At 39.0% G+C, this 14,781-nt stretch overlaps 1 long non-coding RNA gene across 1 annotated transcript; it reads right to left on the reverse strand.

The window, feature by feature from the left end:
* Positions 1 to 772: 772 nt before the first annotated feature.
* Positions 773 to 2,491, reverse strand: LOC140623591 (uncharacterized). The gene is made up of 2 exons (XR_012023155.1): positions 2,332 to 2,491; positions 773 to 1,068 (listed from the first exon to the last, which is right to left on the reverse strand). It is a non-coding gene; the product is annotated as an uncharacterized lncRNA (long non-coding RNA).
* Between the last annotated feature and the right edge of the window lie 12,290 nt (positions 2,492 to 14,781).

A 14,781-nucleotide genomic window follows, 5' to 3' on the forward strand; every position in this document is an offset into this window, starting at 1 on the left:
TCTGTTCCCTATTCCAGGGATTGATCTTTATGGCTACATTCAACGCGTCCCTGTTCTTTCTTATGTCAGGTTTCCTAGAAGCACACCATAAGATGGGGATTGGAGCATACACGATACATCAGGAGGGTGCTCTCAAGACAAACCAGCAGAGGAGTGAGGGAGGCAGATAGTAGGTGGGAAAAAACTACAGAAGAATGTGATTTCAAGTGAAAAGTAGCTTTGGAATGATCCCATGGAGAGCTCTGGAATATAAATTGTGACAGTCTTTTCCAACTTGAGACAATGGAGCTGAGGTTTTTGTAGCATCCTCCCCATCAGTCACAGAGGATGTGTAACTCACAGCACCTCCAGGTAAGGTAACTCAATCTCCCAATGATAGTCCTCTTGAGAAGATTAAAGGCAGGTGTAAGTCTTTAACAGAAGTACCTACAGCAACTGGAGAATGGGCACACCGAAGACTTGGGAGGGATTACAGTGCTCTGGTTTGCAACTGACAGCTTCTATGTAGGCTTTCTGACTTCCCTTGGGTTTGGGCAATGGGAGCCAGAGCAGGTGATCAGCAAGAAGGAAGAGCGTGAGGTCAAGGTGTTTGTTCCTTTGTCTCCCTCCCTGCTGATTTCTTCATAAAAATTTTCAGGTATATAAGGGAATGTTAACTCAAGACTGAAAGCAACTAGAATCTCTTTAGAAAGGGATATGAGGTACATCAGAGAATTGAGCTAAAAAACAAAAAATCCTCACAATGAATCATGGACTTTCACAGATAATAAAATTGATTTTGAATTTGTTTTATTCACAATTAATGGATACAAAAATTTTTTTCCATTTTAAAGAGGATTTAGTTTTTTAATTTGGAAAAATGTTTTTCCCTAAGTTTTGGAAACTACAACTAAAATATGCAACAAGAATGACATTTCTTTAAAATGTATAGAAGGAAGAAGAGCATGGAAATCTTCATATGATTATGAAGGGAAAGATTCACATATACAAATAATACCCAAACTAATTTCTGTAGGGACTGTTTTCCAGATGTTTATAGATCAAGTACAGTGTTGACTGAAGAGAGATCTGGAAAGAAAGTAACAGGATATCACATTAAAATTTTTTTAATGTCATTCCAGTACTGAAAAAAATTAAACCAGAACTTAAATAGTGTATGAACTAAGTTATTGCTTTAAGAAGATGTGAAATTGTTATATAGGTATAATGATTTATATGCTACATTTAAAATATTTTGCAGTAATTTCTTTGGTAGTAATTTATCATATCTGACCTCATTACAATATTTTGGAATGGTTTGTAAAATTCATGGTTAATTTCCAAATATAAGAAATGCTTTAAAAATGTCATTAAAAATTCCAAGTGCTGCTTCTTCAGAAAAATGAAGATTCTCTAGATGGAAGTTAATTAAAATGAACCATCAAAGAGCTACAGTGTCCTGAGAAAGAATGGCTAATCTGTCATTGTTGTCAATAGAACCTAAATTATGTGAAAATGTTGATTATAGCAACCTAATTGGTGATTTTTCTGAAATGAAGGCAATAAAAAATAAATTTCATCAAAAGACATATAATCCATAGTGAATTATGTATCTTTTTATTTATTTGTTTGAACATCACAGACCTGAAAAGAACATGCAGACAAGCACAATCATAATTTAATTAAGCTTTTTTGATATTTTGCCGATTTGCAGTCATAGAAAACCATAGAAATACACATGTATAAATACTGATATCATTTGTTAAAGTATACTTATCAAAATAGGACAGAACATGTTTTACTTATGAATTATTAACTTGATCCATAACTTTTAAATATTAGACATATATTATATTATCCTCCATTTGTTCTTTTGCTCCTGGCCCACAAATTTTAGAGGCGGGCACTTGCCTCTCTCTAGCTATTCAAGACAAGTTTAAACATTTGATCTCTACCAGCACTCTATAAGGTTTTAGCCATTGCAATAAGCTTTATGTTTAGTTGACAGCGATTTAAGGATCTTTGATTTAGGGCTTAGTTAACAAAGTGGCTTAGTTTTCTCCATTTCAACAGTTTGTATAATTGAGGTAATACTATAAAGATTCAAAGCAAAGGCCAATCTGAGTTTAAAATCTGACCCCATCAATTATTATCTAAGTAGATGAGGACAAGTTCATTAGCCTCTTTTGTCTTCAATTTCCACCTCTAAAATGAAGATAATTTTATTACTTCTTTGGGCTGTTGTGAAGGCTAATAGTCTTTAGCCCAGTAAATAGCTATTATACAGTAGCTGTTATTATTGTCCCTGTTGTCATGGAAACAGCGCATAGCTAGACAGCACACACACCAGACCTGCCAGAGCAGGTTTTTTCTAGGGAAAAAACTTGGAGATGGAACAGCAGCAGGTGTGTGGGATCCTGGTTGTCCATGAATTCTCGGGCAGACCCAGAAGTCTAGCCATGCCAGACTTCTGACTCTGGAAGAGAGGCTCTGTCCCTCAAGTCATGGGGGCTCTTAAACCATAATTATGTCATAATTATGGAAGCATCCATCTATTGCTTGGCCTGAGGGTGGTGGGATGTGATAGCAGTAGGGCATGGGGGAACCGGGGCTCCAGCCTTCCTGTACCAGCAAGCTAGTACACCTGTGTGGAGGCAGAGTGCCAACCCCAGCCTTGGTGACATCAGGGGACTGGGTCTCAGGTACACAGTGGAGCTGAATGACAAGGCAAGATTGCTGTAGGGAGTGCCACATCAACACTTCTGTTCGGGGAAACTCTATCCATTTTCTGAGGTGTTGAAGGGTGGCCTTGAAGACAGAGCAGGAACCAGCTGCCTAGGAGATTTTTAGAGGATCACCTCCTTTTCTTGGAGACAGGCTGCTGGGACTGGTCTTAGGCAAGTCACCCGTTATCCCTCAAATGTTACTTAATATATGTATCTAATTCATTTATAATAAAATGAGTTTATATTTGTACTGGCTACCAATTCCATATTAGACTGTCCCTAAATTTGAATAATAATTCTCATAAATAGAGTTTAATATAGAAGTGTGTGAGAGAGGGACTTACTTAATATAGGGATACATTTTATTTCAGTCCTTAAGTGATATTTGAAAGAAAAGTCCAGTTTGTGGGTGTATGTATTTTTAACGACAGGAGAAAAGAGTTCACAAATAATTATAAGAAAACCTATCATTACAGTGATGCCTGGGTGGCTCAGCGGTGAGCGTCTGCCTTTGACTCAGGGTGTGACCCTGTTCTGGGGATGGAGTCACACATCAGGCTCCCCACAGGGAGCCTGCTTCTCCCTCTGCCTGTGTCTCTGCCTCTTTCTGTGTCTCTCATGAATAAATAATAAAAATCTTTAAGGAAAAAAAGAAAATATATCAGTACAAAGAAAGGAAGATAATAAGATCTCTAGTTATGAATTTATGGCAGGATAAGGAATTATCCTAAGATGCCATATTTTGAGATAGAAAAAATGATCTGATTATGGATTTTGCTCTTTTATTCTCTTTATGTGAGAACTCTGTACAACTAATTCACTATACATACAAACACACACAAAATCATTTAAGGAGCTGATGTTCCATGTGCCAAAATTTCACCCCAAATTGCAGATACAAATCCTTGCCAACAAGAGTTTATTTTAAGACTCAGATAGTGTGTTCACTATGGCAATTCTAGGAGTCACCATCAAGCCAATAATGGTATAGAAGGGAAATGAGAAAAAAAATCAATTTAGAATAACTTAATGATACTACATTGCAAAATGATGACAAGCATGTGTTCCCTCAGATATTAACAAATTTGGTTGAATAGTATATTTACTCAGGTTCTACAAGACTCCAGATCAGAAGTTTTGTGCTCATTTTTTCTTGAAACATGTGAAATTGTTAGCATGCTTTTTGAAAGACATAAGCTAAATTTTTATTGTAGGATCCTCAGTTATCTTTATGTGAAAAATTCTAACTTCGTTTTAGTGCTTCAGGCAATATGGGGCGAAGGTTGGACTATTTGCTCCTTAATGAAACTTGGACACATGGTCTCAGGGTACCTTTCAGGTCGAGGGAATTCTCTTATCCCTGCTCTGAATGACTGTTTTTCCTGAAGCCAACGGTCTAATCCTTGTCCAAGGCAGAACTGATAGGATGGTGTCTGGGAGGACCTATTTTATACATCCAAGCATAGTTTTGTTCCCATACTGTTGCAGAACTTGTTTGGGGGTGCTGCCAGTCTTGGGTTGGTGAATGTAAGCAGTTTGATCTGCTGTCAGGCAGCAGAACCAGGGCTAGAACATAACCTGATCCACTTGTCCTGATTCAACATGTCCCACTTCCAGCTTCTACACAGTAGCTCCTAACTGACTCCTGCTTGTTTCATCCTACGCTCCCTGAAGAACGGAGACTTTTTTTACTGTTCTATCAATTTAGAGTATCTGATCCCGGCCAGTCCCTATCCCTGTTTCTCCTTAGGAGTTACATTTTGCCCTCCAAGTCCTCACTTCAAGTCCTGGCTCTGAACTGGACCTGATTGCCCCAGTCCTGGCACTGCTTACTTGCACTGCTGTGCAACGCCTTGGGTCTGGCTCTTATTATTTCACATATCTGAGTCTCCATTCAGAGCAAAGTTTTTAAAAATTATAAAATACAGGGTGCCTGGGTGGCTCAATTGGTTAAATGTCTGCCTTTGGCTCCAGTCAGTGATCCCAGCATCCTGGGATCTAGCCCTATGTCAGCCTCTGCTCAGTGGGGAGTCTGCTTCTCCCTCTCCCTGTGTTCTCTCTCAAATAAATAAATAAAATCTTTTTAAAAATTATAAAATGCTTATGAGAGTTAAATAAATATACAAGAAGGGATGAAATGAAGCCCAAGGATTTTCTTTTTCTCCACAACTGTCCTTATCCTATTTGAAATAGAGTAGGTTTAAGATCCAGAAAGCAATCCTAGACACCCCTAAACACAGTATTTGGCAGAAAAATAAATATTAGGATTTTTTTTATAATTATTGTTTAATAAGAATAGAGTTTTAAAGTGTGGACAATTATACAGTTACTTCCTCTTCATGACAATTAACCATTAAGTTAAAGAATACTTTGTCACTGAACAAGAGATCATTTTAAAAAGTAAATGTGAGGTGCCCGAGTAACTCAGTTGGTTAAGCGTCAACTTTTGATTTTTGGCTCAGGTCGTGATCTCAGGGTTGTGAGATCAAGCCCCATATTGGCTCTGTGCTGGATGCAGAACCTATTTAAGATTCCCTCTCTCCCTCTCCCTCTGCTCCTCCCTTCTCTTCCCCACCCCACGACCTCCCTCACACCCTCCCCTAGTGTGTGCTCTCTCTCTCTTAAAAAAAAAAAAAAAAGTGTGTGAGGAAAAAATAAGTCAAAATAGCATAGGACACAGCTACTTATTTATATCTATAGGTTGGTGGAGAGTTATAGGTCCAGAGAAAGGGTTTTGAAAAAACAACTACTGCAAACACTTAAATGACGTTTGAGGTATTCTGGAAGGGGACACTCATATTGCATTTCTGTTTGAGATAGTTAGTGAAGGAGAAAAAATGGTTGAGGAAAATATGAAGGCTTAGGATTATATCATGAAAACAGACTAGATCACTTTAGGATGGATGAAGTTCCTAATAAAGCTCAGTTTAAAGGATACTTCTGGATGCATTACTGTACCCATCTCACATATAAGGTGCCACTATATGTGTCAGTATATTACAGTTTATAAAGTGTCTTTATTCTTAAATTCTCAATTAATTTGATAGTGACTGTAAAGTGCATATTTTTGTCCTCATTTTCTTTTTTGGTTAAATAAACTGAGGCCCAGATAGGTAAATTAGCCCTCAGACAGGCTTAGAGTAAAAGGCAAGACTCAAACCCATGACCACCAATTCTGTGACTTGTGATTTTAATTTTACTATTTTTACCTCACCATGACTACCTTATGAAGTAATCGCCAAAATTGGAAAGGCTCTTACAGATCTAAGTTATCTAAACTTTCACTCAACATAGGATAGCTCAGTAACTCTGCCAGTGACCCTGTCCCTGCTTGAGAATTATTTTCATCCTATTATGGAAGATCATTAATCATTAGAAAGCTCTTTCATGTATAAAACAAAAATTTGGGGCACCTGGGTGGCTTAGTCGGTTAAGTATCTGGCTTCAGCTCATTTAATGATCTCTGGGTCCTAGGACTGAGCCCAGGATGGGGCTCTGGCTCAGTGGGGAGCCTGCTTGTCTGTCCTCCTCTGCCCCTCCCCCTCACTCATGCTTTCTCTGTTTCTCAAATAAAATCTTGGAAAAAAAACAAAAAACAAAATTTGACTTAGGGCATATACTGGTTGTCAGATAATAGGCAATGGGATCTAAAATGATGCTTTGGGGGATCCCTGGGTGGCTCAGCGGTTTGGCGCCTGCCTTTGGCCCAGGGCGCGATCCTGGAGTCCCGGGATCAAGTCCAGCGTCGGGCTCCTGGCATGGAGCCTGCTTCTCCCTCTCCTCTGCCTGTGTCTCTGCCTCTCTCTCTCTCTATGTCTATCAGAAATAAATAAAAATAAGTTTAAAAAAAATAAAATAAAATGATGCTTCAATAACCTTAAGGTTAAATTTAAGACTCACCTAATTCTATTCTAGAGCAAATAGAGGTACAGCAACATTTCACACCTGTAGTGGATGGAGTAGGGACAGAATGTGCTCTTTAGAGACAGGGAGACCCAAATTCAAATCTTGGCTTTACCATATTGGTTCTCTGAATGTATTTACTCATCTAAAATGAGAATGATGACAACAATTTTCAGGGTTCTTGTGAATGATGATTTCTAGTTTATATGCACACTTGGCATTTTGTGAAATGTAATTATTATTAGTCATGGATAAGAGCTTTTACTTGTTGGGCAGCCCGGTGGCTCAGTGGTTTAGTACCACCTTCAGCTCCAGGTGTGATCCTGGAGATCTGGGATTGAGTCCCACATCAGGCTCCCTGCATGGAACCTGCTTCTTCTCTCTCTGCCTCTCTCTCTCTCTCTGTGTGTGTCTCTCATGAATAAATAAGTAAAATCTTTTTTTTAAGAAAAGAGCTTTTACTTGCCTCATACAAGAAAATATGAATTTTGTAAATAATACATTTCATCCTTGAAACCAGTCTTTTGATGAACTGCCTTATAACCTCTTAGAATTCCAACAATTATTTTTTGTTTCTTAGAAAAATTCAGAAAAAATACTTAAAGTTAATGGGAAAAAAAGAATACATAGAAAGCTACAGATTTACTTGTCATATAAAGAGATTTTCATTTAGTATATGCAGAAATAAGTTTTTCCATCCTAAATATTGTGCTGGCATCCAAGAATGGAAACATTGGAGATTTGGTAGGGTTACCTTTTGCTTCAGACTATTCATTTCCTTATTGTCTGTTTTCCTTCTATATTCTAAGACCTCTGTACATCTCTATAAACAAGTGAAATTACTTATAAGTTAGTAAATTTTGTGCCTTGAATGATTCTAAATTGATAATCCTGGTAATTAGATCTTGTGCAGAGGAGGGCATTTACACATCACGACCATATCTTATTAGTACTACATGTTTGGTTTTATTTTGTTCCCTTAAGTCTGTTTTTTTTTTTTCCTAAAATAATAATTTTAGTTGAGTTTCTTTATGATGTCTAATTATAATCTGTGCAAAAAGGCACATCTAAGATGAGCTCACAATAAAAAAGTGTTCATTTTAAGCAAAGAAATGAATTCTAATTGCTACAGTGTGTCCCCAGTTTATTAGTGTCATTGACTACAGGACTAACCAAAATGGTCCAATTTATACATTTGCGTGGCCTCATTAAAATCATGGAAAACACTAATTTGTATAAATGGTGAATATTCCCAAATCTAAAACTATGCTAAATACCCAAATGCAGTCAAATATGTGCAGATTGGGGCTATGACATATACTTTTATGACTCTGGAGATCTAATTTATTAACCTTGTTACAAGGCTTTTAATGGAGTGAAAATGAAATCAGATTAAACTTCTTCCTGATGACATTAAAGCTCTAATCACAACACATAGACTAATAAATGTTACTTTTTAAGTAATGGATGTCCCATCAACTCTCTTTTAATTTGAATGAAATTGTATTTGGGAGTGTTGTGGACACTGAAAAAAAGCATAGTATCCCAGCACTGTATAAAACACATAAATTTTGAGCATCTAGTTTCTGCAAGACATTGCACTGATCCCTGAAGGATATAGAGAGAGGAATGAGGCAAAATCTCTAAACTCGGGGGGCTCACAAACTACTAAGATGCTGGTAAGTTGCGAGGTGTAGCATCAATTTATATAATTCAAAGAGGTATAAAAACAAAACCCCACCAAGCAAATGTAAGATGTCATTGCATTGATTGTAAGATGCATGCCTATTTTAGAGATGTTTAAATGTGAACATCTATGTATCCTGGATCTGAAATATTGTAGTTTGGAAGTCTAATGCAAGCTATGCTATATAATATGAGCTGTAATAAAGGTGCCATTGCCCTGAGAACACAGAGGGAAATATTCATTTTGACCAGCAGATCAGAGATTGCTTTAGAAAGAGGAAACAGTTGTGTGAACCCCTGAAAATAGACCAGAGCTTAGCCTTACGCAGAAAGGTTGTGTAGGCGCAGCCTGGGTGGCTCAGCAGTTTGGTGCTGCTTTCAGCCCAGGGCGTGATCCTGGAGACCCAGGATCGAGTTCCACATCGGGCTCCCTGCGTGGAGCCTGCTTCTCTCTCTCTCTCTCTCTCTCTCTCGAATAAATAAATAAAATCTTAAAAAAAAAAAAAGAAAAGTTGCATATGAAAGCTTCATTAGAAGGGAGAACAGATGCTTGAGAGTTCAGAGAACACAAGCATCCTGTGAGTGAACAACAGGCCACCTGGGAAATAATGAACAAGTGAAGCAGGTGACAATTTGGAAACTTTGACCAGGGCATTAAGATACCAGAGAGATGCTGAACCACATGAAAAATTTCAAAGTATCTGGCTGACAGCCAGTGATTTGACTCTTGAACTTCTCAGCACATCACAGTGTAAAAAGAGTTAAGAAAATGAAAAAAGGAAGATTACGGAGGAGAATTTCTTTGGAGACACCTGCTCTGGGGGGCGCTTTCTCTCTGCCATGTTCTTTCCCCACATCAAATTTAGCAAGGGGACTTTTTTTTAAAGCCCCCCCAAGCAGGAAGCCCGACGTGGGGCTCAATCCCAGGACCTGGAGATCATGACCTGAGCTGAAGGCAGACACTTAACCACCGGAGCAACCTAGGTGCCCCTCACAACTCACAGGGCTTAAGTTATGTCCCTGTTGGGGCTCTGGACTCTGCTAATAGTTTATACAGCAAAGTAGTCACATCTGGAATGAAGCTGTCCTCCTTAAGCCAGTTAGATGCTTGTAAATTTGAAGGACCAGGCGTGGAAGATAAGATTGGGTTGTTACTTTAAAAAGAATCCTGCCAGATAGTGGCCCTACGAAACAAGTGGACCTTGGTTGTAAGAGCCTGTGGGGGAACACTGGAAGCTGAAAGAAATTTGGGATAGTCAGCTGAAGGAGAAACCCTGCTTACACACAGGAATATGCATTCAAAGGAAGAGGCAGTTTTAAACATTCACCAAGATCAAAAGCATGAGATGTCTTCTTTTATTTTATCATTTATTTTTAAATTTCTATTATTGAAGTATAGCTGACACACAATGGTACGTTAGTTTCAGGTCCACAACATAATGACTTGACAATTCTATACATTATACACTGCTCACCAAGATAGGTACAATAACCATCTGTTACCATACAACATTATTGCTCTGTTATTGATTATATTCCCCCTGGAGTACTTTTCATCTCTGTGACTTGTTTATACTATAGCTGGAAATTTGTACCTCTTAATCCCCTTCACCTATTTCACCCATCCCCCTATAAGCTCCTGCTCCCAGCAGCCAGCAGTTCATTCTTTGTAGGTAGATATAGATAGATAGATGATAGATAGATCTCACATCTTCTTCATCTATTCATCTATCAGTGGACACTGACGTTGCATCCATATCTTGGCTATTATAAATAACACTGCAATAAATGTAGGGGTGCATATCTTTTCAACTTAGTGTTTTCATTTTCTTTGGATAAATACCCAAAAGTAGGATCAATGGCTCATATGGTATTTCTAGTTTCAATTTTTTGGGAAACACCATATTGTTTTCCACAGTCTCTGTACCAATTTACATCCCCATCAGCAGTGCACTAGGGTTCCTTTTTCTTTGCATCCTCACTAACATTTGTTATTTCTTGGCTTTTTGATACTAGCAATTCTGACAGGTGTGAGGTGATATCTCGTTACAGTTTGGTTTGCTTTTCCCTGATGATGTTAAGCATTTTTTCATGTGTCTGTTGGCCACCTGTGTGTCTTCTTTGGAAAAATGTCTATTTAGGTCCTCTGCCTATTTTTAAATGAGGTTTTTGTTTTTTTTGTTTTTGTTTTTTTTTTTTTGCTTTTTTGGTGTTGAGTTGCATAAATTCTTTATATATTTAGGCTATTAACCCCTTGTCGCATATATCATTTGTAAATACCTTCTCCCATTCGATAGGTTGCCTTTTCATTTTGTTGATGGTTTCTTTTGCTATGCAAAAAATTAAAGAATAAAACCGACCGCTTTCTTACACCATACACAAAAATAAACTCAAAATGGATTTAAGACCTAAATGTGAGGCCATTGAAATCCTAAAAGAAAGCAGAGGCAGTAATCCTTTGGATGTGGCCCTTAGCAACATATTTATGGATATGTCTGCTCAGGAAATGGGGAACAAAAGCAGAGATAAACAACTGGGACTACACCAGAATAAAAAGCTTTTGCACAGTGAGGGAAACCACCAACAGAGCCATCTCATGTCAGTATTAGATAAATTCTTTCCTTTCCCCATACCTTATTTTCTACTCCACGCTCTACCTTAGCAAGCTCATAAACAGCCGCCTAGAAGGAAGGAAATGAATGAGACAAAAGGGGAATCTTCTCTTTTCTCCCACAAGCTGTAGTTAATCTCAGGACTCAGTTTAGGGGAAAGAAAGAAATTTAGCATTACTCTAACATTAGAGCTCTGATTGACATATTCACCTGGCAAATTTAGTCATTGAATTTAGATGATGTTAAAGGGAGTGTAAGAAAGGGAAAAAAAAATCTAAGAGAAAAAAAAATGGTCATGAGATTGGCTAAGTTTGCATTTGAGGTAGGAGAAAGAATATTTATATTGAACTGTTTTAAAGGGATGGTGAAAGGTAAAAAGCAAGTTACTTTTATAATTACAACCCATTCATTCTATTGTTTAACTTATAGGTTACACAAGGCAAAAAGAGGAGTTTAGACCAGATGGTGTAGAGCCTAGCTATCAGACTAAGAATTCTGGATTTTATTCTGTAAACTGGTGGGGAGACATCAAAGGGTTTTGGGCAGGAACCACCAGAATCCCCTCTGTGTGTATAGAGTTTCCGTCCTTTGCATTAAAGTATTGTGTTTCCGGGATCCCTGGGTGGCGCAGCGGTTTGGCGCTTGCCTTTGGCCCGGGGCACGATCCTGGAGACCCGGGATCGAATCCCACGTCGGGCTCCCGGTGCATGGAGCCTGCTTCTCCCTCTGCCTGTGTCTCTGCCTCTCTCTCTCTCTCTGATGACTATCATAAATAAATAAAAATTAAAAAAAAAATAAAGTATTGTGTTTCCTTATATTGTACACTTAACAGAGCCGTGTGATTTTAACTTGTCACCTGTAACTTTGAGTACTGCAAGTGTGCATTACATTCTTTTGATAAGGCTGATATTACACCTAAGTAAAATATCTGTGCTTTCATAATAATTCAGGGTGTCTTCACACAACAGATGAGAGGACAAAGTAGTTTTGGAAAATCTGCAACAAATGAACATGTACAGCAGATAAAAAAAGGTCCATATAAACAAAATGGATGGTGTGATGGTTAACCATGAGCACAGAGACACTGCATAACTGAACTAGGTCCTCAGAGTCCTACAATGATAAGCTTTCGCTTAGTTAACGAGGATGTGGGTTGGCTGAGGGCGGCTCCCTCAGGCTGAGCTCACCTGGGGTAACTCCGCTTTGCTTCAAGAGCTGCTCATCTTCCCATGGGCTTAGCAGGATATTCCAGATGTACTACTTCAGAGTCACGGCAGAGATGCAAGAGCATGGGGGAGAAGCACTGAAAAGCTTGTTAAGCCTGAGGTCATGACGTGCCTGCTAACACTAACGCTCCAAAGATCAAAGCAAGTCACATAGCCAGGGCTAAGTTGAAGACTGAGGAAAGAGCACATATTTTTAGTGGGAGTAATAGCAAGTCATGTAGTGTGATGGTTGATTTTTTTTTTTTTCCGGTGTCAACTTGACTGGATCACAGAGTGCTCAGACATCTAGTCAAACATTATTCTCGTGTGTCTGAGGGTGGTTTCTGGATGAGATTAATATTTTAATTGGACTTTGACATATGGCAAAGGGCTTGAATATAGGGAGGGATGAAGAATCAGGGCCATTAATGCAGCCTACCCATGTGGTTGCCTAAACCAGTACCATTTAGAAAAGTAAATAAAGGTAGAGAATGCATGTTCAAAATGTGACACAGACACACATGCGTGCACACGTGTGTATGTGCCCATATACAATCGGTTGCCACACAACAGATGCCATGGTTCTTGTCAGTAACACTAACAGTAGTATTACTACATCTGGCTCTGTGTGGACAGGTGGCTTGAAACCTGCTCAGTGAAAAACTAAGTGAAGATTGACAGGGAAACTGCATTCTTCTTCAACAGCAGCAGAATTAAGGCATGTTCAGGCAGCTGGGGGCTGAGGCGGTAGGTTTGTGTTTTCTTCTGTATTCGCTGTACTACTGGATGGCTCCTCGGAAGCTCTGCGTGTTGATTAGATATCTTTTAGAAGTTTGGGTATCAAGCCATCTGGGTTAGGCAGAAGAGGCAGATTCCAGGGCTTTGCCTGAGGCGTCCTACAGAGGGAATCTCTCCAAAGGTCTCATGCTTCAGGGGTTGGGGAACCAGCTGGGGTTGGACCTGGCAGAAAGGCCAGGAAGGGAGAAGTGCAGGGTACTACCTGGTCGTCTGCTACTGTCCTCGCTCATGATACGTTCCACCCCACTTGTATCCAGTTATAAACCTGTTTTGTCTAGCGGCTTTTCCCATTCATGCCATATTATTGATTTTAGCTATTTTTATTTTCTTCTTTGTTTTTTTTTTTTTGTCTGTTTGTGTTTTTGTTTTTACCATTTTATCATCTCATTCCCTTTGACTGGCTTGTGATTATCTACTTTTTTAAAGTTTTAAGTTTCTTTTTTAGCCTACTCACTTTTGTAAGTGGCCACCCAGAAGCTAGCATCTCCGGGGGCAGTAGCCATGCAGGTGGGTTGTGGCCCAGCCTCCCTCCCCACTTTGCAGGCGCCATTTCTTCAGGAGCTCCATCTTGCTGTGAGATGCAAACATGCTGCAGCTAGGCTGAGCTGCAAAGCACGCCTGGGGAATGCAAGGTGGCTTTCTCTCTTTATCTGTAACCTGCTCTGTCTAAACACAAGATTTCTAAGATCTGCCCTGTCACTTCCTTTTTTTTTTTTTTTTTTTTTTTTTTTTTTTGCCCTGTCACTTCCTGAAGGTAAGTGGGAGGCCAAGGAGTGGAAATCTAGATCCCTCAGTAGAGCTACGAGGGGACAGCGTGCTCTGACTCTCCTGCCAGGACTAAAGGTGTTTTCTTGTCTAAGCAGACTCCATCAGTTGTTAGTGTATGTCATCTGACACTGACCATATCTACCACGGATTAATCTTGGGGTTCTCCTAAAAGACTCTGTGAATTTTATTTTTTTAATCAAAGAATTCCTTGCCAGGAGGAAGGGACTATAATGCAACCTACCTGGAACCCAGTTCTGGGAGCTCTTTTGAACCAGCAGGATCTAGAAGCAGGTCTTCTTACGTCTGAGTCTTTTGAGCCTCATTTGTCAATGCTATCTCACTTAAATATTTAAAAAGAAAGGAAAAGTAAATACATTATAATAGGCACGGTGAGGGGAGATCAACCTTCCAAAACAAATCCTAGTTTTCTGTCACCAACTCTGTGCCTCAGTTTCCTTGTCTATATAATGGTGACAATGATATTACCTACCTCATCAGGTTTCTGTGAAGGAGAAATGTTACTATGGTAAACAGTGCAAAAATTATTTGTTGAATAAAGATTCATGCATGTATATGTAATTACATGGGCTGTTACATATTGCTTCGTGACCAGTAATGACAGGAGAAGAATGAGACTTGCCTTCTCTTTGAAGCCTAGAGTGTCATCTCAGGGAAGAGGTGGCTATTGCAGCCAAGGATAGAAGTCTTATGGGAAATTCACTGTGCTGGCACCCTTATCCTGGACTTCTGGCCTCTAGAACTATGAAAAAATAAATTCCTGTTGTTTAGCTGTCCAGTCTGCAGTGTTCTGTTATGGCGATCTGAGCACGCATGCTTCTGGTATATGTTCCTTTCATCATAAGGACACGAGTCCTATTGGGTTAGAACCTTATTCTTATGAGCTCATTTAAATTTAGTTACTTCCTTACAAAGCTCTACTTCCAAATACAGTTATATTGAGGGTTAGAACTTCCACACATGTATACAGGGGACACAATTTGGTCCACAGTACCATTCAAGCGCTACTTCCTTAAATACACACAGATTAATAGAACTCCTTGCTATACACTCTCAAAATTATTTATTATTATTTTTTTAAATTTT

Source organism: Canis lupus, chromosome 33 (genome assembly GCF_048164855.1).
Source record: "Canis lupus baileyi chromosome 33, mCanLup2.hap1, whole genome shotgun sequence".
Taxonomy (NCBI): domain Eukaryota; kingdom Metazoa; phylum Chordata; class Mammalia; order Carnivora; family Canidae; genus Canis; species Canis lupus.